Raw genomic sequence first — 27113 nt, forward strand, 5'->3', positions numbered from 1 at the left:
AAGGACACAAAGCAAAGTGTGCTACCATATTTGCAAGTGATGCTCTTTTATTTTTAAAAGGCCATTAGAGTTGCCATCATGTTTCATTGCACTTAAAGCAAATACATGCCTGTATGATTACGATGTCGCCGAACATTCGTGTCTGCTGAGATAGCTTGGAGACATCAAGCATATTTGAAGTTTCATTTCCTAACGTAACTCGTAAAAAATGGGGATCATAGTTACATAATCAATTTTCATTTTGTGTTATAGCGAAGAAATATGCTCAATACATTATCTGTGCAGGTGTGAACAAAAATGACACGTCAGTTATTACTAAACTTCTTCATTATGAATAGATATTTTTAACATCATCATACATTTAAGAAAAAATGTTCAAAATATACAATATGATTGATATAAAGTGCTAAACAAATATTTCATAATTCATTCTTTTAGTTATGAAGGGCTCGAAGTTCCTCCATGGTTCAGGAAAGTTTAAAGAAATATCACATTGATGTTCAAAAACTGTATTTTTTATGTATTTGCAAACTCGCTCTAGGCAATGATACATTTTATTTACATAAGTAAAGAAATGATGGGAACAGTCATGCCATCAAAGAAATGGTAAGTGTATGTTATGTGAGGCTGAGGTCTCTTGATGTTAAAAATAAATGTTCTCTCAATAATGATGAGAAGAATTGACACTATATTTGTAAATGAATATATATTGTAAATTTTAGATTGTATAGTATTGCAACATGCGAACTACACGGGCATGAGCTGAGATTTGAATCCAGAACATCAGAACTAGTGTTGTTCCGATACCGATAACGGTATCGGCAGAGGCCCCGATACTGCATAAAAACAGTGGTATTGGCATCGGCAAGTACTAACAATTAACATGCCGATGCTATTATGTCTGACGCTAAGATAGGACTTTGGATGCAGTATCTTGTGTTTTACTTGTGCATAACATTCACTGATGTGTGACGTGTTCACTGCATGCCAAGCTAGGACCTCCTATTGGCCCTTGAATGCTCTGAACCAATAACAAGGCAGCTTTTTCATGTTAAAAAAACAACAAGCCAGGTATCGGAACGGTATCGCATCGGCCTAAACTGCAAAACTGGATATTGGAATCGGTATCAAGGGCCAAAAAACGTTATCGGAACAACACCAATCAAAACTGTGAAGCAAGTGTGAACCACTCTACTACTGTGCTGCCCATCAAACTTTCTAAATTATTTTATACTGGAAACTGGAAAAATACCCCCCCCCCCCAGACTCTTAACTACAAAGCTTACAATGGCCTAAAATGTCACTGAAAACTTTGAGGAGTGTTATGTTACTGCAGCACTTTTTTCATTGGATTGTTTTTTATTGATGACATGCATTTGCTGTCATGGATATCTGGCTTTCAGGTGACAACCCTGGATGAACCCAGAATGCACTACAATGGGCCAAGCTACTGAAAGACAAGGGGACGTCCTTGGAAATTGTCATGCAGCAAACTCATGTGAATTTTGCTGTTCGGCTCCTTGCTCGACAGCAAGATGTGCCAAAAAAAAAGTGCACATATGCATGACAATGTTTACAGAAGGACAAATAAAGTTCAACTAACAAAGGCTAAGGCATTTTCGGTTCATCCTGAAATTTCACCTGAAAGCCTTTTTCGTAATCCTAACTTAAAACATATTTTTAAACTCATGGTAAATGTAGTTGAACACTGCTGATTTCCCCCCCAAAAAAGCAGTAAAAAAATAAAAATAAAAAATAAAAATATAGAGTACAATATTAATGACAACTTGTAAACTTAAATTGCAAGCATAAGCTATACATATTGTAGCATTTGTTTGCATGCATGTTCCTTCATAAGGGTGGTGGGGGGCTAGTGGTGGAGTGAATTTCTTGGTGTGAGCTGTGGCCGACATCAGCCATTTTGTGAGTGGGCTCTTCATGTGTTTGTGTTTTACTGTTATAAAATAATAAGCACTTGAAACTGCAACTGTGGCTCTCTTTTCCAACATGCGAGGGCAGTACAGTGAGTGTACACAGTAATAAATAAATAAATAAATATTTGTTTTAAAAAAACATGGGGAACACTAACATTTTATTTTTTATTTATTTTACTGATTTAGCGTTGATTAGTGGTACACTCTAACAGTTGGGTCAAAAATAGCTTCAATTGGGTAAAAAATGAACCGACCCAACTTTTTGGGTTGTGTCACATTAAATTAATAGTCCGCAAAGCAACCCATTTTTGCGGGGGTGTTATTTATTTCACACAACTTTTTGTATTAAATGAATACCCAAATTAAATAGGGTCAAAAATGGCCTGACCCACCCAACTTTTTTAGTTATTTAACACTAGAAGTTGGGTCAAATTAAATGAACACCCCCCCCCCCAAAAAAAAAACAAAACAACAACAATCTGTTGGGTTGTTTGTGGGTTAATGAGTTTAAAAAACTTTTTGGGTTAATTTAATAACCCAATTGAATGTTTGCAAAAATGATTAGATCCAATTTAGAATTATTTAAATGTGTTAATGTCAGTTTATTTTGGGTTGTTTTGTGGGTTATTCATTTGACCCAACTTTTTTGGTTAATTGAATAATGAACAAAAATCAACCAATCCATTTTTTAAAAATTATTATTATTAACATATTATTATTAAACCCAAAATAAGTGTCAGATTAATTTAATAACCCAAAAAGCAACCATTGTTTGGGTTCTTTTGTGAGTTATTCATTTGACCAAACTTTTTGGGTTGTATCCCTTTTTCACCCATTTTAGGTTATTGATGTGTAGACTTGGGCATTGTTATGTGCCGGGTGGCACGTAATTGATGTCAGGCACGGTAACACACATGGAGGAGGGGAGGGATGGAGGGATGGTTTGGGCACAAACGGGTGGACATGGGGAGAACACGCGACTGACACAACACAAACACACAAACGGTGTACCTCACAACTACGCTAAATGAAATGGAACGGAGCCCAAACTTCACAAGTTCCACTGTCAAAGTGACACCCGAGCAAATACTGACTGCAGAAGGGGACCTACAGTTGTTATAAATATTGGATAATGACTCAAACAAGAAATTAACTATGGCAAATGGTGCATTTCCCGAAAGACAGTGGACTAAAACAAAACAAACAAAAGAGGTGGTACAGGGACACGCGACAAAACAAACACGCAGACACTATACCTCGTGATAACTAAACGAAATGAAATGGGTCCACTGCTCCTGAAAGTCCCAACTGTCAAAGTGACACCCGAGCAAATACTGACTGCACAAATAGGAAAACTACTGTTATGGGGAACCCTCTAATAAATCGTGGAAAATGGATGGAGAGACGAACTATGGCGAGTGGTGCACTATACAAAAGATAGCGGACTCAAAACAAACAAACGAACGAGGCATAGGGACTGCGTGGGACCGAGGGCTGAACTGAAAACCGAGCAAACACAAGAGGACAAACAAACAGCCACCCAGTTCCCTGACTGGAGGCAACAAAAGGCTTTACTATACTATACTACACTTGAAGTGAATGCGGTAATTAGGGCTCCTCCCTTGCACCCTTGGTGGCCTGAGCCGAGGATCAGGACCACCAAACAGGGAGGAGCACCAACAAAAAACAAAACAAAAAAGAAAAAAACAAACGGCCACGAAACAACGTGGGCCGTAACAGGCATACATTTCCATAGCGTTATATATATTTTTTAATTTAAACTGTAGCTTAACTAAATGAAACTCCTCTTCTCAGTTCTTTCAAGATGCCACAAGATGGCATCAAAGAAAGTTTAAAAATATATATATTTTTTAATATACATAGTTTTAACCTGAGCACTAAAAACAGTAAATCAGGGAAAGCAAGGAAAAATTCACTCCCAAATTTGCAAATTGGCAAATGCCTAATCCCAAATATACGGGCTTCACTGTATAGTGTAGTTGAACAAAGATTATCAGGACTAACTGAATATTTCCATGTTGTTTTCCAGCTTATGTTTTATCACTAGACAGGCCTGACGTTTGTGCCTACTCCGTAAAGAAATGAGGCAGGGATGCTGCATCGCAGTCAATCGGGGACACGATGCAAATGAACGATTACGATCAACGCTGAAAGTCTACCCAGCACCGCTCTCCCTGCAGGCAGTTTTTTCTCACACATTATCACGCATCATGTTACTGGGCTGTGTTACATGTGCTTCTGATGAGGTTATTGTTCATAACTACATTTTTCAGGTTTCTGTACTTATAGTAGTTATTTTTCTGACCACTGCTTACTTTTACTCCCTACATCGGATTACAGTTACAGTATTTGGACTTTTTACTCCTTACTGTACTTTGTCAAAATAAAATTATTAAAATGGGAAATGTATTCAATAGACAGTTAAAAAAAAATCTTACTTTCACACTTAAGTACATTCAAAGTTAGCTGAGTTGTATTTTTTTATTTGTTATTGTCTCGTAAGGGTCCAAATCTGCTGCAACGCCTGTTGAATTGTGGCATGTATTTTTAGCACAGCTCTTGCAGATTAGCACACGTTGTCTTCTGATGACCTTTTGATTGAGGAGATAGCTGATATCAGCAACAGCAGTGATGTCGGTTGCCATGACGATGGAGAACCGACTCACTCGCAATGACGTGCATGTGCTGTATGACACACCAAAAAAGTGTGGCGCATTTGACATACTTTTTGTCTTTTTCCTCAATAGCAAAATCGATTTTTACTGAACCCAATGGCCTGTTTTAACACTTGAGAGCAATAAAAATGTCATTCGTTCACCCTGAAATTTGATACAGTTTCCAGAAGGGACCCAAAGTACACACATGATAAAAAAGTATTAACCTTGTTTACACTGGCACAGTGTCCCCTAAAATGGATTTAAATCAAGCACATTTTTAAACTGTGAAACTACTTGCCATTAATGTGTATTTTTATGGGATAGTGGTAACAGTGTTCAAAGGGGAGCTTGAAACGGTCCCAAAGGAGAGGCGTAGGCAAAGCCATCATTAAAGAAGTTTTTGTGTGTGCGTGCGTGTTGGTGGGGTGGGGGTAATTGTTCAGAGTAAGCCAACTTTTAGAAGCAAATGATCATCCCCTCACTCTCAACTGCTCTTCTCATAGTTGCCTAAGGCCTTAAAAATAAAACTGTCATAATCTGGTTGAGGTAAAAAAAAACAAAAAAACAATGGCAGTAAAGCATTATAAGCCAGAAAATTACTGTAAATCTCCAAAGAAAATAATATTTGTAAAAATGATTTCAGCAGGCCTATTGTGCACAAAATAGTAAAAAATACATACTAAATTTAAGTAACAAAGGTCATACGGACCTTAACATAGGGTCAGATGGCACCTGCAGTGGAGCTAATTAAATATACTTTTTCTCTGAATAATTGATTAAGCATTAATCATCCTTTTATTACTGTCCAATGGGTTTTAAATGCATTTAGATCATATCTGTAGTTCATAATTTCATATAGATAATTAGGTCAAAATTGAACAGGAACATACTGTGCATGGAAAATCAAAGTAGCTGAGGGCTAAATGGGACATAATTATGGAAATGTTACTTTTTAAAGTCTTGTATACAAATAGTTTGGTCTGTGGAATGCCCGCCATCAAGCGGGAAATTAAGCAACTGAGTAAATCTTTTGTTGTCTGATTGCAGTGAACCCCTGCTTATCGTGGGGGGTACGTTCCAAAACAAAACCACAATATATATAATATGTGGAAATATGCAATAGAGAGAGAGAGAGAGATCATCTAAATGCGTCACTATAAAACATAGATTTCCGTTATGGATGTGTAGCTCGGTGAACATTTCTGAAGATGTGTTTATGAAGAAGCCATTTTTTGATGTCACAATTCAATTAATTTTGTTTGCTAGCATGTTTAATTAAACATGTTCAGGAAGTGTAAGTAAGTAAACATATTTATATAGAAAATGCCTCACAGAAATGACTCAAAAATTCAATTTGGGTTAAAATACAAAACAAAACACACTTACAAAGTTTTTGGGTGTTTGCTTTTTTTTGGTATGCTGCTAGTAGAACTGGGCCTGAATAAGATTGAGCTCTGAGATTGAAAATTTTGGATCAATTACAAATTATATGAATGTTTTGGGTTTTTTAATTTTAAGCTAACATGAAAATAGGACAACAGAATAAAGAAAAGTGTGGCTTATTGTTGCATTTGAATGTCGCCATGCAGCTATAGTGTTGTCATATACCCGATTCTGTGTGTATAGTACAACACTATCTTGAAAGCCACAGAACTTCTCTCAGTTTTGTTTTTCACAAGCTGTCATAAACAAACAGCACTTAGTCAAGGGATGTTTCTATAATAAATAAAATGTCCACTTCAACCATGCTATGTTAGTGTAGCATATCTTCATGTAGTGTTGTATATTGTACTGTACAACAGTTTGAGTTTTATTTTTTTATTTGGAAGCAAAGTGTTAATATATATTTTTTTAAACATTAGCAAGCTAACTAGAAACCTTGCTAAGTGCAAACCAGGGCAATGTTATAACTCTTTTAAAATTACATCCATCTTTGCATTGAAAAAACACCCCTCTAAAACAAGTCTTCCTAATGACCCACTAAAATATGCTAACTCTTACTAATGTTAGCAATTAGCATATCTCCACCAAGCATCCAAGAAGATATACATCTATGATGAAATATATTGATGTCTGTCCAAAACAAGATATTTAGCATCAATAAGCTATGCACAAAACCAAGATATGGTTAAAATCCTTTGATAGGGTTCTTCTATTTCTGTTTTTTTTTTTTTTAACTTATTGATCAAGTCTACCTTTGCAGTAAGAAAATACATAACTGCTATGTTCTGACTTACATTAGTGTGGCTGTAGCACAGAACATAGCTTCAGATATGTATATACTATATGAGTAATACACTGTGTTACTGTATATGTGTGAATAATGTAATTTATGTGTGTGTATAATGTATGCGTACTGTATGGTTTGCGTATCATAATTTCTTGTAGTTGTTCTACCCTATTCTTAATTTTCATTGTTACCTGCTACATGGACTGCAAATGAAAATTAGCTACTAAGCTATCGCTACTCCTGAGATTGTTTGCTACATGATTACAGACAAATAAAGTAGCCTATACTTAATTATTTATTACTGCTACCAGTGGGCAGAATTGTGCTCATGCTAAAGTTATTTTCCACAAAATTATACAGTAATATATTTTTTTTATTATTCCAAAGGAGAAGTTCATTGGGAGCATAGCCAACTCATTTCTGTGACTAACGTCACAAAAACATCATATTAACAGCAAACTGTCTTTTTGCTTTAGTTTGACGTCGTGCGGACAAAAGAAAGCCACGGCATGGCGTGACTCATCTTTTTTTTTTTAAATTTATATTGATTTCAAGTGAGTCATTAATCAGTTGTAAAAAAGAAAAAAAAAGTGGTGTGCCCTGCAGGAGTTTACAGGAGAGTGGAGACCATGCAGGCAGGACATGATGAAACAATGTTTTTATGTACAATGTACATCATTTGTTGACTACTGAAAATGACCTAAATTGAACTGTTGTTATTTTCCAGGAACTTTAGATTTATGATATCATCACTGTTTGTTGTTTGTGCCCAGCTACTGTCTATGGCGGGTTATTTTTAGATATATATATATTTTTTCATCATACAGTTAACTTTTGTGCTAAAACATATTGGGTTGCACTGCAGTCTACTTGAATACAAGCCGTGTAAATAGGAGTAAGAAGAGGCAGAGATGTGTTAAAGTAGCATTTTTTTTTGTTACATCCATGCTAACTCTTTTTAGCCTGTCTCTTTCCCGTTATATGTTAGCATATTTATTTTTAGTGGTCTCTCCATATTGCTGATTTTCACCTATTGTGAGTAGGTTGTGCACGATGAACGGGGGTTCCCTCTAAGCGGAAGATGATCCGGTTGAGACTGGAAATTAAATGATTACGGTATTTAGGATCCTGGAGTGTCACATCACAAAACACTTGCCTCACTTACTTTAATGATTGTGAAGAGAAGTTGTCTTGAGACATCATGAAGTGACAAGAGATGGTCTCAATTAAAGATGCCCATTAGAATCTGCAGGCGCACTTCCTGCAAAAAAAACCCAAAAAAACTTGGCATTGTTTGCGAGTGTTGGCGAGAAGAAGGTGCAGCTGCTCCATCTGGCCGTCCTGCACGTCATTCACTGCATCATCGCAGACGGCAAAACCAAAGTCGTGAATCACAACCGAAAAAAATGCTTTTTCACCCCCCTCAACATCTGGACACCCCTCCCCCCCCTCCAGCCAAGCAGCCAGTCGCTGGATGTGATTAAGTCAATCCAAATGAAAACGCACATTAATACTTTGACTGCTGCCTCAAGTGTACTTGTTCTTGCATTACTAATTTGAAGTGTTTATACGCTCAATAACAATGTCAGATTTTTATACGTTTATTTATTTGACTAAATTACAGTGAACAGCGGCCCAAGATTGCTTACTCAACTCTACAGATTGGACGAGACATTTTTTTGGAATAATACTAAACAATGTTACAGGTATATTTTACGTTGTAACTCTTAACCCCAAATCCTCAGCGTTACCCTCATCTCTAAACCATAGACCCCAAACTGCCAATCCCAGCCATCCTAACCCTCAATCATAATCCAAACCATAACCCTATCTGTAAATGTTTAATCCTTTTTTTTTATTATTATTATTATTATTATTATTATTATTATTTATTTATTTATTTATTTATTTATTTTTCTTTAAAGAAAAAAATAGTAAATTTTTAATCCTAATGCTAAACCACAGTTCCCAAACCTCTGATCACAAATCCTAACTTTAACCCTTACACTAAAAAAATCTCACATCACCCTAACTTCTAACCACCTTAACCTGACCTAAGAAATCTCTGAACTTAATTCATCTGAAAGAACTGTCTAGGTGCTGCTGTTTTGGTTGGCAACAGAGAGAAAAATTCATGTCTGCAAGTGAACAACAGTGTGCTAATTGTACTAGCATGGTGGCCACTGTTAGAAACAAAGTAGGCCTAGTATGGGATTTTTACAAAAAATAATAAAATGACTTCTATTCTGGCAATAATAGAACGTAGACCTGCGCCAAAGCAAACTAGTGCTTTGGTGTCATCATTTATTTAGTTTTGTACTTCCTGTTCTCGGTCCCCATTCTGGAGTTTAGTTCTTCTGTTATTTTGTTGTGCTAGCCGCATCTGATTAGCTGCCATCAATTCATCACTTGTCTTGTAATCAAATTATTAGATAGTTACAGTATATAAAATGTGTTTACATTACATTCATGATGATGGTTGGTTTATTTTTTGCCTTGGTAATTGTCTTTTAGATGTGTGTGTGGTTGTCTTTTTAGTTCCAGAGGAGGACTGTTGGTATGCTACAACACTCCTACACGCGCACACACACGCACAGTGAGAAGAAAACAAACGTGTTAACTGGCGGTTGCTTCACCTCCCACACTGACTAGACGTACACAGTAAACACATGCATCATTTTACATACATGACAAACTTCCACTGAAATCATGAGACGCTAGCTTCACTCTATTTTGGTCTCTTTATTTCCATCTTGATATAGAAATACTTGAAACAACTATTGATTGAGCGTCAAGGGAATGTGGTGAACCGGTGATGGCACAATTGTGTGGATAAGATGCATCCTTTAGGGCTGGAATGTTTTGTGGGCTTCCTCCAAAACAGCTTTTGTTTGGTTTTCAGGAACGCCGCTGTGGTGGTGTGACTGCGACTTATGGTTGCAAACAGGATACAGTTTCCTGTTACTGTCAAAAGCCGCGCACTGGAAGCAGGGGGGGGGGAGTTTTGTTGTTGTGGCTATGCTCAAATCATTTTTGGCATGATTAGATTTGGTAGCAACCAGCAGAGGGTGCACTCAATTCAGACCCGACTGGTTTGCCGCCTAAATGGGCTTCTTAGCTACATCAGAATGGAATATGTATTTAACGTTTGTATTATAGGAGTTTTTTCTTGTATTTGTATTTTTATTTTTGTATGTTGTCCCAACATTCCGAATAATTTTTGCCTACAGAATTTGGCTGTGACCAGCAGAGGGCAAACTTAATTCAGACCTGACCAATTAGCTGTCTAAATGGGCTGCAGAGGCGCACTGAAGTGAATATCATACATCTAACTTTAGTTTGTTGTTTTGGCTATGTTTAAACCATTTTTGCCATGATTAGATTTGGTAGTGACCAGCAGAGGGTGCAATTAATTCAGGCCCGAATTGTTTTCTGGCCTAAATGGGTTTTATAACTCCATCAGAATGGAATTTGTATCTAACACTTTATTTGGGGAGTTTTTTTACCTTGTTGCAATGTCCCGAATTATTTTTGCCATACTTATATTCGGCAATGACCAGCGGAGGGCACACTTAACTCAGACCTGACCAGTTAGATGCCTAAATGGGCTGCAGAGCTGCACCTACTATAAGTGGAAGATCATCCATGTAACCTTTGTTTTTTGGTAGTGTTGTGTTTTTGGGTACATCTCATCAAATAATTATATTTGGGAACAGCCAGCAGAGGGTGCACTTAAATGAAGCTTGACTAGTTTGCTGCCTAAATTGGCTGCAAAGTTTCACCAGAGTGGAACACCCATCTAACCTTTGTATTTAGGGAGTTTAGGTACATGCCAAATGTCCTGAAACATTTGTATGATAAGATTTGGCAACTTTCTGCAGACGGCACAATTAATTAAGGTCTAATCCAGATGCGTATTTAGGCCATTTTTGGGGGTGCTTTTATAATGTTTATTTTTATGTTTAATATTTAAACAACAAAATACAGTACACCCCCCATTTGATTGATAATGATTTGATCCACCTCGACCCCTCCCCTTCCCCTGATAACAAACAAAGAGCAGACTCCTCAATCCAGTCACAGGGTATGTCTCTCTAGTTGAGTGAAAGTGTTCCTTACTTTTACCAGGATATGTGAAAAGTTTCTTACCTTCTACCACTCAACACCAACACATTATTTTCATTACTAGTCTACTTTTCTGCCCCTCAATTATGTTGCTACGTGCTAATGAGGGAAACAAGTGTTAATATTAATGTTTCTATTGTGCTGCTATTGGCTAGCTTACTATAACTTGTGTGGCGTGTGTGTGTCTGCACAGAAAAAAAATAGTCTCATGGAGTCGGTCATGGGCATAAGATTGTTTTTCAGCAAACAAAAGTTACATTTTGAAGTATTTGTATTAAAGACAAGATGTAAAAAGGCAGCCACAAACAGTGCTAAAGTCAATTTGTTTTGTTCATATGTTTTCTATGTGTCTGTTCTTCACCCATTCACAGACTTGTACATGCATCATTATTATTTTGTAGATTCAAGCACATTTCTTTTTTTTTATGTGTATGTAATGTATGTTTTTGTAACATTGTACAGACAAGTATAGTAAAAAACAAAACAAAAAAACAATCATCTTGTATTAAGTTAATGTCTGTTAACATATTTTATATGTTGTGTGTTTCATTTAAAAGAAAATTTCAAAAACAAGTCCAAGGTCGTTTTTTGTTAATTTTCACTGTAAACTGGGGAGCTGGTTTACTCCAGAAACATGCATACTGTCAATGCGTATGTTGAGGAGCTGTTGTATAAAAAAAGAGTACCCTTCTCAAGAAATTAGTGTTGGGATATTTTTATATTTTAAGTCCTTTTCTCCATTGCATAACTTTTATTAGATTCGGTTTACTCACTGACTTCCCATGCAATTTTTGCAGCGGGAAGTAACCCCAAACCACGACAAGCTACCTATCACATAAACGCCCCCCGTTGTAGTACCCAAGCACCCCTCATTGTCTTTATAGCACCCCTAAACCTCTGATCCTAGAATCGCCTCTGGACTAATCGGTTTGTTGCCTAAATGGGCTGCAGAGGTCAACTAGAGTGGAATACCACACATCGAATCTTTGTATTTTCAGCCCTCTGTTGTTTCTATTCCATGATTACGCGTAGTGACGAACCACAAAGCCACAGTTAATTCAGGCCTGACCAGTTGGGTGCAGGGATGCATTTGAAAGATCCGTAAGTTGAGCAATTTGTTACACGAGCAGATGTTCACAGCTTCGCCAGGTTTCTGTTACTTGTAGTAGTCCAATTTCTGTGTTTCACTGCAGACAAAAATACTTTGTTTCGTATCTTCTTGCACTTGAAAGTAATGAAAGCTGTCATTTGGTGACGCTCGTGCGTGCTGATGGGCAAAAACACACACGAGTCGGCGTGTGTGTGTGCAGGTTTGCAGCAACAAACACATAGTACAAAACATGACATTGCAACACAGAGAAATAAATATATGAAATATTTCAAAGCAATAAAAAAAATTGTTTACAGTAAGTTTATACATTTTGGGGATTAAATGTTAAGCTGATTTAAGTCGGCTGTTGCAAAAGTTGAATGTATGACCTAATTATTGAAGTCTGTTCTGACCAATTTAGTGACATTGTTCAATTGTATTTTGTTACACTCCACTTTTTCTTCCTTTTGAAACCCGAGCACACCGGCGTCCTTCCTCCAGGCTTGTCGTCTTTAAGTGGCCTCACAAAGCTCTTCTTCTCTTCTCACATCATTCTTTGTGCGCGAGTGTGTTTAAGGGGTGTCAAAATGTTGCGGCTCCCTTGCGATGTGACTGATTTGGTGGTATGCAAATAGTCCCGTTGGCCGCTGTTTTTTGTTGTTGTGTGAAACTAATATATTTAAATGCTAGTTTGTTTGTTGCTTTGTGGAAACAAAAATACAATTTACAACTAATATTGAAACTATGATTCCGACTGAGACAAGATGTTATTTGAGGTGACATCAATGGAGCCTTCAGTTGTGACTAAGGGGTTGATTAATTTTTTTATAGCTGCGTATATATATTTTTTAAATGTCACCCTTTGTCTAAATGTGATCTATAATATAAGACAAATGCGATACTGAAAAAAACCCATTAAAAAATACTTTTTGATTAATTAATTGTGGCAACCACATATTTAATAATTCCACTTGTCAGTTTCAATTTCAATGTCGATTCAACTTACATCAAATCCAATTAAGGACATTTTTAAATTGTAGTTTAAAATTGTGAAATACTGATAAAATGCATAAATGCCAAAATAACACCTGATAAGTATACTATAAAAAAAAAAATCAGTTATTAGTGTAGAAAACGTGCCTGATAGTACAATGGAAAAAAAGTAATAACAATTATTGAAATAGTCATAAAATGTACAAATGTTGAAATTACAATTGATGCTTAATATACTTTAAAAAAAAAAAAGTTTTGGCACAAAGAGCAAATTTTTAATTAGTTTAAATGTAAACTGCAATTTAACATTTTAATGCTAAAATCACATTTAATACTTAAAATACATGTTCTTCATATTGCTTATAGTTCACAATTATGCCAGCCAATAATCAATTTCTAACCATTTTAGACATAAATTGTCATTCAGATTAAAGAAGACATACATAAATGTTGACAACACACCAAATACATGAATAAAAATACTTTTAGGCGGCCGTTTTGTAATCAAATGGATAACATGAATCTAATAATGTATAAGTGTGAAACCCGACTGACACTTTAAATACAACCTTGCCCCAGATCTGCTTTGATTTGACAATTTAGCCCACAAAACGTCAATCTGCCATTTTCATCTTGTATGTGCATTGTGTGTAGCGGACTTTATTGTCAGATGTTTTTAACATAAATAAATGCATAAGTCAAAGTGAAACCGCATGATGCTTAGGAGGAGCAATAACAAGCGAGAACATCAGGGGAAATTTCCCTCATCGAGTCTTCTATTCTCTGACAACCCACTCACTTTCGACTGGAAAGAAAAATAAGAGAGATAAAAAAAAAAGCACTTTAACAATTAAAAGGGTGAAATTAATGTGTGAGCTAGAGTGTGTGTAAATGTAACACGCATGTTTCCTTATTCCGCTACGTGTATCATTTTCACATTGACCAAAGCTGTCATGTCACTTTCTAAATGACAACTATGCGCAATATTAACAATACTATATTATATATTTCCACACGCACGACGAATATGAAATGTAATTTAATACTAGAATTTTAAAATAAAAGTTTAACTTTTCCTTGTAATTATAGCATATATATTTTTTACATGTCATACACAAGCTGGCTTATTATTTTAATTACACTTTTCAGTCTCTCAGGGTTTTATATGTTATTATATACAGCACTGTTACTTGTTCATAATATTAACATTCTATAATGGGGGTGCATACATGTGTAGTGCTTAACAGCATACTGACGGTTATTTATTTCTGACTGCGTGTGTGTGTGTGTGTGTGTGTGTGTGTGTGTGTTCGCGCGTGTGGATGCACTTCTGCAACTGTTGCGTGTATGATTCTTTCAATGTTTTGAGTGCGTTTAAAAACATATTATTTTCATGACAATGGTATATTTTACAATGTTTGTATATTTTTTTATGATCTTGTTTGACTGTAAATGTGAATATTGCTATATATTATGTAATATTATGGTTATGTCCTGTGGATATGTGTGTACTGTAACTATGTCAAATATACATAGTGTGTTTATGGGTACCACAGTTAATAAATATATTAGTTTGTTAATGCTTTATAAAGATGTAATAAATTATAATGTCATTTGGTAGGATATAGGTGTGGCAGTACAGCTAAAATGTACATATTGTTGAAAAATTGTCTCAAGTAGTTAATAACTGTTAATTAATGCTTTATAATGTGTTTAGAACACTGTTATTAGCCTGTTGTAAAGCATTTATAACACATTTATTAGCATAAGACAATTGTTTAACAGTTGGAGTGCAATGTATCACTCAAGAGGTATACAGGTGTTCACCAAATATGTTTCTTTGCCTGATTGACAAGGTTAGCTACGGACCTAATTATCTAATAATAATAAAATAAAATAAAAAAAGACACTTTAGAAAATAGTGATTTAGTACAATATGGAACCACCCTTATAGCATATACTGCATGTGTGATGGCACATACACACACATACTGTCTGTGTTTGATTTGCATGCGCGTGCACGCAGGGGCCATGTAAGTGCGACGTGTCTGACATTTACACATTCAAATTGAGCCGTCTGAGACACGTGAAAAGATTAATTTGGCTGCCTGCTTGTTGATAATCTCCACAGATGAGCGCCGCCGCGAGTCGACGCATCAGCGTGGCGACACCCGGCAAGTCATCAGCAGCCGTTAGCTGTTTGCTTTGTTGTTTTGAAGCGCTTCCACAAACTTGTTTGTTGGCTAAAGCAACTTTTGGTCAAATATTGTATAGCATGCCTTGAGATACCAGTGACCCGAAATGAGTTTTGTTCTGACTTGTAAGTAAAAATTTGAGATACAATACTGTAATAGTGTCCTGCCAACAAGTAAGCAGTTGAGCAATTCTTGCAAAAAGAGGATTCAATCGGTTTGATTCCACTTCCAATTGAAATTTTCTCTAAACCATAAAAAAAAAAAAAGGAATTACATCATTTTTAGACCGTTCCACAGTGTACTCTTGTAAATGTAATAAAACTCTTCAATAGTTATAAACACATTATTACTCTACTACTACTCTGATTATAGAGTGTTTAACAAACATACAAATGTATAACCCCCCTCTATAAGTGCATGCTTATTGTAAACTGCTGCATTTACAGGATCTACTGTATTAATAGCTAATAATGTGTGTGCGTGTGTGAATTTGTGTGCGTGAGTCAGTGCAACAGTTACCGAGTGTGGCCGCTGCAATAAAAACATTTTATGAGTCAGGTGTAGTGAATACACATCCCCCTGCCCGCACATGGCTCACTGTACAATCCTCAACATCATTTGGGCCAGACCGGACCCACTCAGGCTGCAGGGTCTCACGCCCAAAAAGCGCTGACAGGCTTCAATAGCAAACACATCCATTGTGGAGGTTTTTTTTCTCCCTTCCCCCCACCAGTGAGTCAGTGGACTTGGACGTCTCACTTCTTATATACAAAGCTTCCTTGCTCAATGTACAGTCCTGTACTGGAGGTTTCAAAATATGATCTCACACGTTGTGTTTTTTACTTCTGAGGAACTCTCGGTATGTCCTCAGGGATTGGTCACTGTGCATGCATAGCCTATAACCACTTCACAGTAACGTCGTAGTACAAATATTTGCATGTATAGTATCTGTCAGAATGCACTAAAGTCAATTTAACCATTACTACTAAAGTTACTGCTACTACTCATGCTAATTGTTCTACTCCCTTTACTTACTACTAATACAACAACCGCTAATACTTCTGGTGCTAATTCACGATTTTACTAATACTACTACGCTATTGTTGTTGCTGTTGGGGTGGCGTGGATCAGTGGTAGAGTAGTCGTCTTGCAACCCTGAGAGTGTGGGTTTGAACCCAGGCCACTGTGGCTATGTCAAAATATCCTTGAGCAAGATACTGAACCCCCAGCTGCTCTTGATGCTGTGTCATCAGTAATCAAAATGTGAAATGCTTTGAGGGCCTTGTAAGGAGAAAAAAACTGAAGTACAATTTACCAGAGTAAAGTGTAGTTTGAGTTGAGTTTTTAACACTGACACTAGTGCAAGACACGTTTTCAAACACCAGAGTTAAGTGTAGTTTGGCAGAATTAAATGTAGTGTAGTGTAGAGTACTTTCAACAATGCTCAGTGTTTACCAGTGTCGATTTTTAACACTATTCAGTGTTGGAGCAACACTTGGTAAGTAGTCAGGTTTCCATCCAAATGTTTCAAAATTTTTATGCTAATTTTGTAAAAATTGCAAAACAGACATGCGACCTATTCCATCCGCTCTTCTTTTGCGAATATGCGCCGCGAGATGACGTCGTAGTGACGGAACTTTGGGACAATGGGGAGTTCCAGGTGGGAATGTAGGTTTTGACGGACTGAACGGAAGTAGTTTGTCTTGTTAGCTTCCCTTCCGCATGTAAGTGAAGTGTGTCGTTACATTGAGAGCTGATGTTAATAAAGCCATCTATAATTGCATTAATGTTTTTTTTCTTTAATTAATTATAAAAAGAATCGTGTTTCTTCGTCTCCCCAAACATATCTTACTTTATCATCCGCCATTTATTGTGACTACAAACGTGCGTGTGACGTAGTATCGGTCAAAACGTGCGACGTATATCCGGTCAGCCTTTTTGAAGCTGGGCGCTACTTCGTGGCTACTGATGGGTGCAAAGGGCTACCAGTTTAATACACACTTCTGAAATAACAAAAACTCCATGTTGTTATTATTATTATTTTATGTATTCTTTTCTTTTCTTTTATTTCTTTTAAGGGCTAGGAGGGAAAAATCGTCTAACTAACTACAAAAATTGGTCGACAAAAATTTCTGCTTCCAAATGGGAGGCGGTGGGATTACTCAAGTAATTGCTGGAATAATCAATAGGATTATCAATTCTACAAAAGATTAATTAGTGATAGTTCTAGTTATTATTTAATGATATTTATTTATGTGTTTATTTGACCCATATTTGGGATATTTTTGACCCAACTGTTTTTAGAGTGTACTTCCTTTTTGTGCACGTATCCAGTTAATGTAGCAGTGATACAGCAAAAGTGACTCCGTGTTTTGTTGTGCCTTTTTCACTCCCACGCAAACGCAAACGATGAGAGGAAGTGAGGAGTCCAAATCATTCCAGCTCTTTATTGCCAGCCACCATCTATTGCTCCCTTCCTCTTCCTCTTCTCTTTAACGACGGCTCCCTCCTCCAAAGTGCTCCCTTTTGGGATGAATTAGCTAAAGTGGAGAAGGTTCATCCGTCATGTTGATAAATAAGAGCCAGAGTCAGTCAAACAGTGAGAGAACGTGAGGCCACGCCTCCATGACTCACATCCTACTGTATCCTGTGTGCGCAATGGGCCGAGAAGCGCGTTCTGTGGGTCGCTGGAAGAATCCCATTGATGTCGAAAGACATCTGACAAGTTGTTTGAGATCGTTTCGATTAACTTCAGATGACTTTGTCAAATATGATGCCTGAGATATGAAAGAATCGACTCCAACATTGTTTGATTAATACAAATGATGTTTTTCTCCCATATGTTGTACTTATATTCATACTTTCAGAACTATTTGTACTTGTATGGAGCTTTGGCTGTTAAAATGTACATCTGCATCTGCCCTGGTTTAACAGCAGCAGACGACTGTGCTTTACAAGGCCAAGGTCAACCTTTTGTGCCTCATCAGCAACAGCAAACAACCCATCCATCCATCCACTTTCTTAACCGCTTGTCCTCACAAGGGTCGCGGGGGTTGCTGGAGCCTATCCCAGCTGGCTTCGGGCAGTAGGCGGGGTACACCCTGAACTGTTTGCCAGCCAATTGCAAGGCACACAGAGACGAACAACCATACTCACAATCACACCAATGGACAATTTGGAGTGTCCAATCAACCTGCCATGCATGTCTTTGGAATGTGGGAGGAAACCGGAGTACCCGGAGAAAACCCATGCAAGCACGGGGAGAACATGCAAACTCCACCCAGGAAGGCCGAAGCCCGGACCCGATCTCACGTCCTCTGCACTGGGAGGCGGACGTGCTAACAGCAAACAAGCTTTAATATGTTTTTCTATCTTTAAATTTGATTATTTTCCTTTGCAATGACTAATGCATCACATACTAATCTTTTAATTGTCATAATTGTTCAAACTATTACAAAACTTTTTGAAACTATTGGAAGGTAGCTGAGTCATGGCGTGCCTGCTGAAGATGTTGCCATGGGACATAAAACAGGCCTAGCAGGGAGATAGGATGCAATAGATAACAAGATTTTTCCTTTAGTTAATAACTCTCATTAGGATTTAAACTTGAGGAGTCATGAATAATTTGTTATTTATCTTATGCACAAAATTGAACTATGGGTCTTAGGTTCCCTGGGAAATGCTGAAAATGTAGGAGGGGTAAAACTATCAACAACAAAAAAATCCACCATGTGTCTTTCTGCTCTCATTGTATCTGCATGTCCATCTGATAAGTCAACACATCTCCTGTGAAACGAAACCATTTTGCCAACAAAAGAAAAAGTGGGACGGCAGCCAAAGAGTCCAGTGATTTCGCACATCGCTCACTTTGACTTTTTTCTTGCCGCGCTGCTTTAGTGTCCTTGTTTGACCCTCCCCAAGGCACCCTTCGAATGATGATGGCACGGAGGTAATGAAAACCACATGGCCAAATCAAGCGAGATGTTTCACTTTGAAGGCGTAAATCCACATCTGGCTTGAGCGTGTTTGCAGGATGCCATCAGAAAACAGCACAACACAAATTCCAGGTTTTTCCACAGTAGCATTCCAAACGTTCCCAGTAAAATTGTAAAGATATTGTAAATCACCTCCTACTTTTTACTTCCTCACTTTGCCATAGTAACAGGATTTTTTTTAACACCTCACCTTAAAGAGATGCTTCCCTTTCCCCCTCTCGTAAATAAATAAATGAGCTTTAATTCCTCCATGCACTGTTTTTAAGCGTTGAGCCCATTGAAAATTGGTTGCTAACCAAAACAGCAGCACCTATGAGGCCCTTAAGCAGGGTGGCAAAAATTTTAATTAGTGTCAGTTGGTATCCTTCACAACTTGTATCATCAGAAATTGAAACCTAGATACAATATATCCTCAAATTGTTTCCTCTATTCTAATAGACACAAAAAAGTCGTGACTGTACTGTAAATTGTAGCACTCTACTAACATTGTTTAATATTGTCCTACAACAAAATGGCCACCTACCCCATCTGCAGTTGAGTAGCAAACACTCACAGTAAGCAAGCAGTGTTGATTCGGGTGTTGACCTTGCTCCTGCTAGGTGAGCGTGATAAACATCTCGGGTACGAAGGTTAGGAAAAATGTGATAAGCTCCCAGAGGAAAACGCGTCCTTCACACCATTCGCTGGCGTTCACCCTTCGACCCGCTGCCGATTTTCCACAGGCGGCAGGCGTTTAACTAAGTAGTCTAAAAACATGTTGTCATCCATCAAATTCGCCTCAAAACTCACTCGAGCCAGTCATTTATCAACTCAATGACGCACTCGCTCACGTGTAATTTGTCTTTATGGCTAATGTGTCGAGTGGCAGCTTACATGCAAATGTTATATCGCAGAAACTCAGGGGGCAGTAAATAATAAAAATGAAATAAGTAAACACACAATAGAAAATTCAAAAAATATAATTTAAAAATCGTTCTCATGTTTGTTTGTTTGACTTGGTGAAGAAGCACACAAAATAGTTTGAGAACAAATCTATTAAGTCTCTTGAAAATCTGACCTGTCTGATGAGTGTCATGAAACTCCACATTTTCCTCACTCTGTGAGAGCCTTGCAGCATTATGCCGCCTCAAGATTGGAAATCGGGATGTTTTTAGACAATGAGTGAAAATAGTTACAGTATTCACTTTCACTCAAGCCTTCACTGAGTCATTTTGTAATTCACTGGCTAACGTACGCGGGCCTTCTTGAGTGGGTGGGAGAGTGCCCCCCCCCGCACTCTCCCACCCACTTGGGTGCGCTTGGATTTCCAGTCATTACAAAACTTTAGTCATTCAGATGTTCTGTGTAATGTGTACTTTGAGGCTGCTGTCTTACCTTTCGCCGATAGTTAGGTTCACCGTGTCACAGAAGCTTTTACTTATCGTCGCTGCTAGGTGAAAAACACTTATGTCCATTTTGTTTTTACATGTTTACGTTTTTTGGGATGTCTGCATTCAGTTTCATCACAAAAACATAAAAATGACAAAAATGGACATAAGTGTTTTTCACATAGCAGCGACGTTATGGTTTTGTAACCCGTAACAACTTTGTGCAGATCTACAATCTTGTCCTGGACATTTTTTTATTTATTTTTTGACAGCTGGTGTTTTTTATGAGGTGTCCTTCAGATATGTAACCAGTTGAGTTCAAGAATGTTGACCAGCCAGGGGATCAAACACTCATGTCACTCAATATGTAATATGGATTATTTGATTGATATTTGGTGTATTACTATATCAATAATAAACCATCAAATTTGATTAAATTTATTTGACTACCGTAATCAAAATGACCAACTGAAATAGTAATTTCCTCAAATGTATGTCAGTACAGCATATGTCAGTTCTTATACACGGGTTGGACCTTTTTTTTTAAGTTGTTTGTGCCGTCTTCTAAATCCGGAATTAAAGCTGAGATCACTTATTTTGAGGCATCTTTGCCTGCAGTGTCGATCAGGCTCTGAAAAAAAAAAAAGATGTGACAAGAAGCTACTTTGTTCGAATTCCCTCTGAAGTCTTTTGGTGGCAAAACAACACAAGTTAGATTACACAAGATATTTCTTTTTCCAACCTAATTAGACTTTTGCTGTTTCACCACGCAGCCTAAACAATCTACAGCACAAATCAAGTTATCAACGTAATGTGTTAATTGTGTTACAGTTGACTGCTTTCAGGTTGTATTTTTTTCATGTTTCATTTTAAATGTGTGGTAATCCTGTTTACTCACAAAAAAAAAAGCTCTTCTATGTTTTGCATATTGTTCCCTTACTGTACTCAAAGTGAAATGAACCATCACCTTATAGCCAAGGTACAGTACATACTGAACTGTAATTTTAGTTACAGTCCTATTAGACATGTGTATAAAATGCAAATGTTTTTCCTGTTCTCTGGGCCAGGTTTATAATCATTTTGGATTTTTTATATATTATTATTATTATATAGTCTTTATTACGTTTTGACTTTTATTTTTAAATTAAGTTTAAATTAGTTTTTAGACTAAGTTTGTTAGGGTTTTTTTTCCCTCAAAATGCCTATTTTTTCCTTTATTTTGTATTGGTTTTAGTATTTTTAGTATAATTGCTTCTAAATTCCTTCATTTGTACAGACACTAAAATAAACACATTTAAAATGAAGGCTGACAGCTCATGTGTGACGTTAATTGACAAAGACAAAAATGTAGGACATTTATGTTATAGTTAATTTTAATTTTAGTTAGTTTTACAAGTATAATATGTAGTTTGATTTAGTCTTCATTTTTTTAAAAGCAGTTTAGTTTCTATATTAGTTAACAAAAATGAGTTTTCAATTAGGTTTTAGGTATTTAGTTTTCGTTAACTATAATATTCTTCTTTCAGCACACACACCGAGATGGACAACCATTTCTATTCTTGCACCAATGATGAATACACTAAAGCGTGTAAGACATTTTGATTAAAGACCCTGTAAGAAGTGTTGAAATAAATTACAGTCGTCCATTTATAATCTGGAATCCGTCAATTTCTGTGATGCCATTAATCTCACTGCTCTTTAATAAGTAAAGTGAGTGCAATTGCCAGTTCTGTTTTCATTTAGTCACTTTCTATACTCTACGTGTCGCAAGCAAACTTGTTGAGATTGAACAAAACTGACAACGCTCAAAAAAGGGCTTTTAGGCTAAGCTTCGGGGCACTTGACTTGATCAATTGCCGGATGAATAAATCACATCGGGGATACGGGGATGTTCCCGAGTCCTGATGGAAGACTCGGCACTTTGTCTTCTTGCAAGATGAAGAGCGTGTACGCCTCCGACACATTTATCCAAATAAGCGTGAGAGGTGTTAAAAGCTTGTCGGCAACCGTGTCCGACCTCCCTCCTGCCTGCCATATATAGCTGACTGAACGAAGAATGACATGTTTTATATCACGAGTCAGTCAGCAGTTAGAAGTGTTCGTAGGAAGAAAGAGAAGAGGAACACCAAGATTCTGGGACTGAGAGTAGGGACTTTGAATGTTAGAACTATGACAGGAAAAGGTAGAGAGCTGGTTGACATGATGCAGAGGAGGAAGGTGGACATACTGTGTGTTCAGGAGACCAGGTGGAAAGGAAGCAAAGCTAGAAGCTTAGGAGCAGGGTTCAAGTTATTCTATCATGGTGTAGATAGGAAGAGAAATGGAGTAGGAGTTATCGTGAAGGAGGAGTTTGTTAGGAACATCCTGGAGGTAAAAAGAGTGTCAGATAGAGTGATGAGCCTGAAGCTAGGAATCGAAGGTGTGATTATCAATTTTGTTAGGGGGTATGTGCCACAAGTAGGATGTGAGCTGGGGAGGTGCAGAAGTGGATCCAGAGAAAGAGGTTAGCTTAAGAAATGGGACACTGAGAGGACTGAAGAAAGTAGACAGGAGTATAGGGAAATGCAGCGTAAGGTGAAAGAAGAAGTGCCAAAGGCCAAACAAGGGGCTTATGATGACTTATATGCTAGGTTGGACAGTAAGGAGGGAGAGACTGATCCATACAGGTTGGCAAGGCAAAGAGACAGAGATGGGAAGGATGTGCAACAGGTTAGGGTAATAAAGGATAAGGATGAAAATGTGTTGACAGATGCCAGTAGTGTGATGGGAAGATGGAAAGAATACTTTGAAGAGTTGATAAATGAAGAAAATGTGAGAGAACGGAGAATAGAAGAAGGTGACTGTTGTGTACCAGGAAGTAACAAAGATGAGTAAGGATGAAGTGAGAAGGGCATTGAAAAGGATGAAGAGTGGAAAGGCACTTGTCCTGATGATATACCCGTGGAGGTATGGAAGTGTCTAGGAAAGGTAGCAGTAGAAATTATGACTGGGTTGTTCAACAGGATCTTAGATAGTGAGAAGATGCCTGAGGAATGGGGGAGAAGTGTGTTGTTGCCCATTTTTAAGAACAAGGGAGACATGCAGAGTTGTGGCAAATACAGAGAAATAAAGCTGATGAGCCACACAAAGCTATGGGAAGGACTAGTTGAAGCTAGACTGAGGGCAGAGGTGAACATTTGTGAGCAGCAGTATGGTTTTATGCCAAAAAAGAGTACCACAGATGCAGTATTTGCTTTGAGGACCTTGATAGAGAAGTAAGTTCAGAAGGAGCTGCACTGTGTCTTTGTAGATCTGGAGAAAGCTTATGACACGGTGCCCAGAGAGGAACTTTGGTTTTGTATGAGGAAGTCTGGAGTTGCAGAGAAGTATGTTCAAGTGGTGCAGGACATGTATGAGGACTGTAAGACAGTGGTGAGGTGTGCTGTAGGTGTGACGGAGGAGTTCAAAGTGGAAGTGGGTTTCTATCAGTGGTTAGCTCTGAGCCCCTTCCTGTTCGCTATCGTAATGGACAGGATGACAGACGGGGATTGACAGGAATCTCCATGGACTATGATGTTTGCTGATGACATTGTGATCTGTAGTGAGAGCAGGGAACAGGTGGAGGAGAAGCTAGAGGTGTGGAGGTTTGCCATGGAAAGGAGGAGAATGAAGGTTAGCCGTAGCAAGACGGAGTATCTGTGTGTGAATGGGAGGGACCCAAGTGGAAGAGTGAGGTTACAGGGACAAGAAAGAGACCAAGAAGGTGGAGGAGTTTGAGTATTTAGGGTCAACAGTCCAGAGCAATGGAGAGTGTGGAAAAGAAGTGAAGAAGGGTGTGCAGGCAGGCTGGAACATGTGGAGAAACGTGTCAGGTGTGATGTGTAACAGAAGAGTTTCAGCTAAAATAAAAGGAAAGGTTTATAAAACTGTGGTGAGACCAGCCATGTTGTTTGGTTTGGAGACAGTGCCACTGAGGAAAAGACAAGAGGCAGAGCTGGAGGTGGCAGAGATGAAGATGCTGAGGTTCTCTTTGGGAGTGGCCAGGATGGATAGAATCAGGAATGAGTACATCAAAGGGACAGCACATGTTAGAGACTTTAGAGATAAAGTCAGACAGGCCAGACTGAGATGGTTTGGACATGTCCAGAGGAGAGATAGTGAGTATATTGGCAGAAGGATGCTGAGTTTCCAGGCAGGAGGGCTAGAGGAAGACCAAATAGGAGGTTTATGGATGTAGTTAAAGAGGACATAAAGGTAGTTGGTGTGAGAGCAGAGAATGCAGAGGACAGGGTTAGATGGAGGCAACTGATTTGCTGTGGCGACCCCTGAAGGGAAAAGCTGAAAGGAAAAGAAGTCAGCAGTTACATTACATTATTTTTGTCTATGAGTTGTAAAGTGATACACTGCTTATGTGTTACATTTGAGTTAAGAAATGTAGGCAGTTTAAATTTGACTGTGATTTTTAAGTTGGACAGGAAAACTGGTGTGATTAGTAAATTATTCGAGTTAATTTTGAATTTGCTGCTTAAACGGTAAACAAATAGCGAATTTGGATATTCTTGTTAGTCTGAGCTCTAGTTCTGACACTCTATGTTGCTGGCATGGATAAAAGACATGTTAAAGTTGGAAATCATTTGTCTATATTATTACTTCTGTTTTGGGGCAATTTGGGTAAATTCTCTAGTAGGACTTTGTCAATTTGCCCAAAATGCTTAGAATCAAAATGGCCACCATTCTGTTTGTACCAGGGACCGCGTGACATATTGACCAATCAGTGTTGTAATTATGGTGACCATATTCCCATTTCCCAAAAAAAGAGGACACTTGCCCCGGCTTTGAAATTGTGTTACCAGTCGCAGTTACACAGTGTACTTCAACTCCTATTAGTCACACAATACCAATCGGACATTTTCATGAATTTATAAAAGCCCGGAAGAAAATGGTCAGTCCTTCCAAATGTCCTCCCTCAAGAAGACTTTTGGTCACCCGAGTGTTGCTCCACTGATTGACCTTGATTTTTGTCTCTAAAAAGTCAGCCAATAACTGTACACAGACCACACCAGAAGTGAAACTGAGTTTACGAATACTGTACAATACATTGTAGGGAAAACGTATGACACTTAAGATATGATCTGAATCTGACTCTCGGAATTCATCTTTGATGGATGAACTGATTCGACAATGTGACTTTTGTGTTTGGTGAATTTGGTGTTGACACATGACGGAAAGTGCTGGAGATGAATTGGCTTGTCCTGCATGTTTTAACAGGAAGAACAATTTAATCACTTGAATCCTTGGCAACATCATTTTGCCCACAATGACACATGCTCATAAGATGAGAACAAACCCCGCCCACACACTTTCTCTGCTTGCGAACGCCATCACATTGAAAGCTGATAAATGTTGCAGATAAACACCTCCCTTAAATAGACGCCTCCCTTTTCCCATCCGAAACCTGTAATTACCTCAATTCATTTGTTCACACACGGACATTAATTAAATAGTTGACTGTTGCTAACCAAATCAGCAGCAAACTGACTTACCAACATGTTTTAACAGCTGTGCAAAAAGTGGTTTAAAAGTTTACAGAAGGTCAAATTAGGGTCACCTGCAAAGTTTATTATACATTTTAGGTTTAACCTGAAATTGTACCTCACTTTCGGTGTTTTATTTCCCACATGGTGGTGAATTGTCAACTTGTTTGTCTTTGAAGCATCGACCTCATGTTTTTTTTGTTGTCTTTTTTTTGTCTTTTTTTGTCTCTCTTTGTACTACAGCTCCATATTGCTGAGTCAGCCTTATGACTTCATCGCCATCACGGGACGGTGCGAGGGTGTGACTGCAGGCCGGAGAAGCGCTCTGCAGCTGCCGCTCTGCTTCTTTTTTGGCAACACTTCTACCCCCCACGGGGATTTCTTTTCTCCTATCATGCAAAGAAGGAAAAAGGATTCCTGGATAATTTAAGAGGCAGTAAGTGTTTTTTTCCCTCTCTCCTTATGTTGCCAAATTGCATCAAATGGCTGTAAAACACCTGCAGAGAGTTTTAATTTTGTGGTCGTGGTTGTCCAGGTGTTGAGGTTTCATTTGCGCTCTTTCCGGCATTGGTGGCGCAACAGCTTGCACGCTGAGGTCATGGCGGATGGTGCAATGACCGACATGGAAGATGAGCACAAGTTCATTTTGGGTGCACTTTTTAAAAATAACTGATGAGAGTAAGCCAAAATGTGAACATCTGCCCTTTCAAGTGCACACAATACAGGATTTTCAAACTCCTTCTGTTTTCACATAAACATTTTAAAAGAAAAATACACATGAAAAGGCTGCATGAAGGTTCATTTGGAGGTGGTCTTAAAGAAAAATGCAAATATTAGGAATTTAATTATTTCAATACAACCTTTAACTGATTCCTAAATATTAGTTCAGAAGTGGGTTTTGAATTTATTCCTAAATTTTATATAAAATTTTATATTAAATTCATTATTAATTTTTTTATTTGATACCACGTTTTTTCATACGAGTTCTCAACT

The 27113-nt window shown here is 37.8% G+C and overlaps 1 protein-coding gene across 1 annotated transcript in view; it reads left to right on the forward strand.

Annotated features, from left to right (window-relative positions):
- arhgef33 (Rho guanine nucleotide exchange factor (GEF) 33) overlaps positions 1–27113 on the forward strand; it is a 144728-nt gene that overhangs the window by 22579 nt on the left and 95036 nt on the right. The window contains exon 4 of the mRNA XM_077581889.1: positions 26364–26556. The gene's annotated coding sequence lies outside the window, so the exon portion shown is untranslated. The remainder of the gene's footprint in view (positions 1–26363; positions 26557–27113) is intronic.

The sequence above is a fragment of the Vanacampus margaritifer genome, chromosome 12 (genome assembly GCF_051991255.1).
Source record: "Vanacampus margaritifer isolate UIUO_Vmar chromosome 12, RoL_Vmar_1.0, whole genome shotgun sequence".
Lineage (NCBI taxonomy): Eukaryota > Metazoa > Chordata > Actinopteri > Syngnathiformes > Syngnathidae > Vanacampus > Vanacampus margaritifer.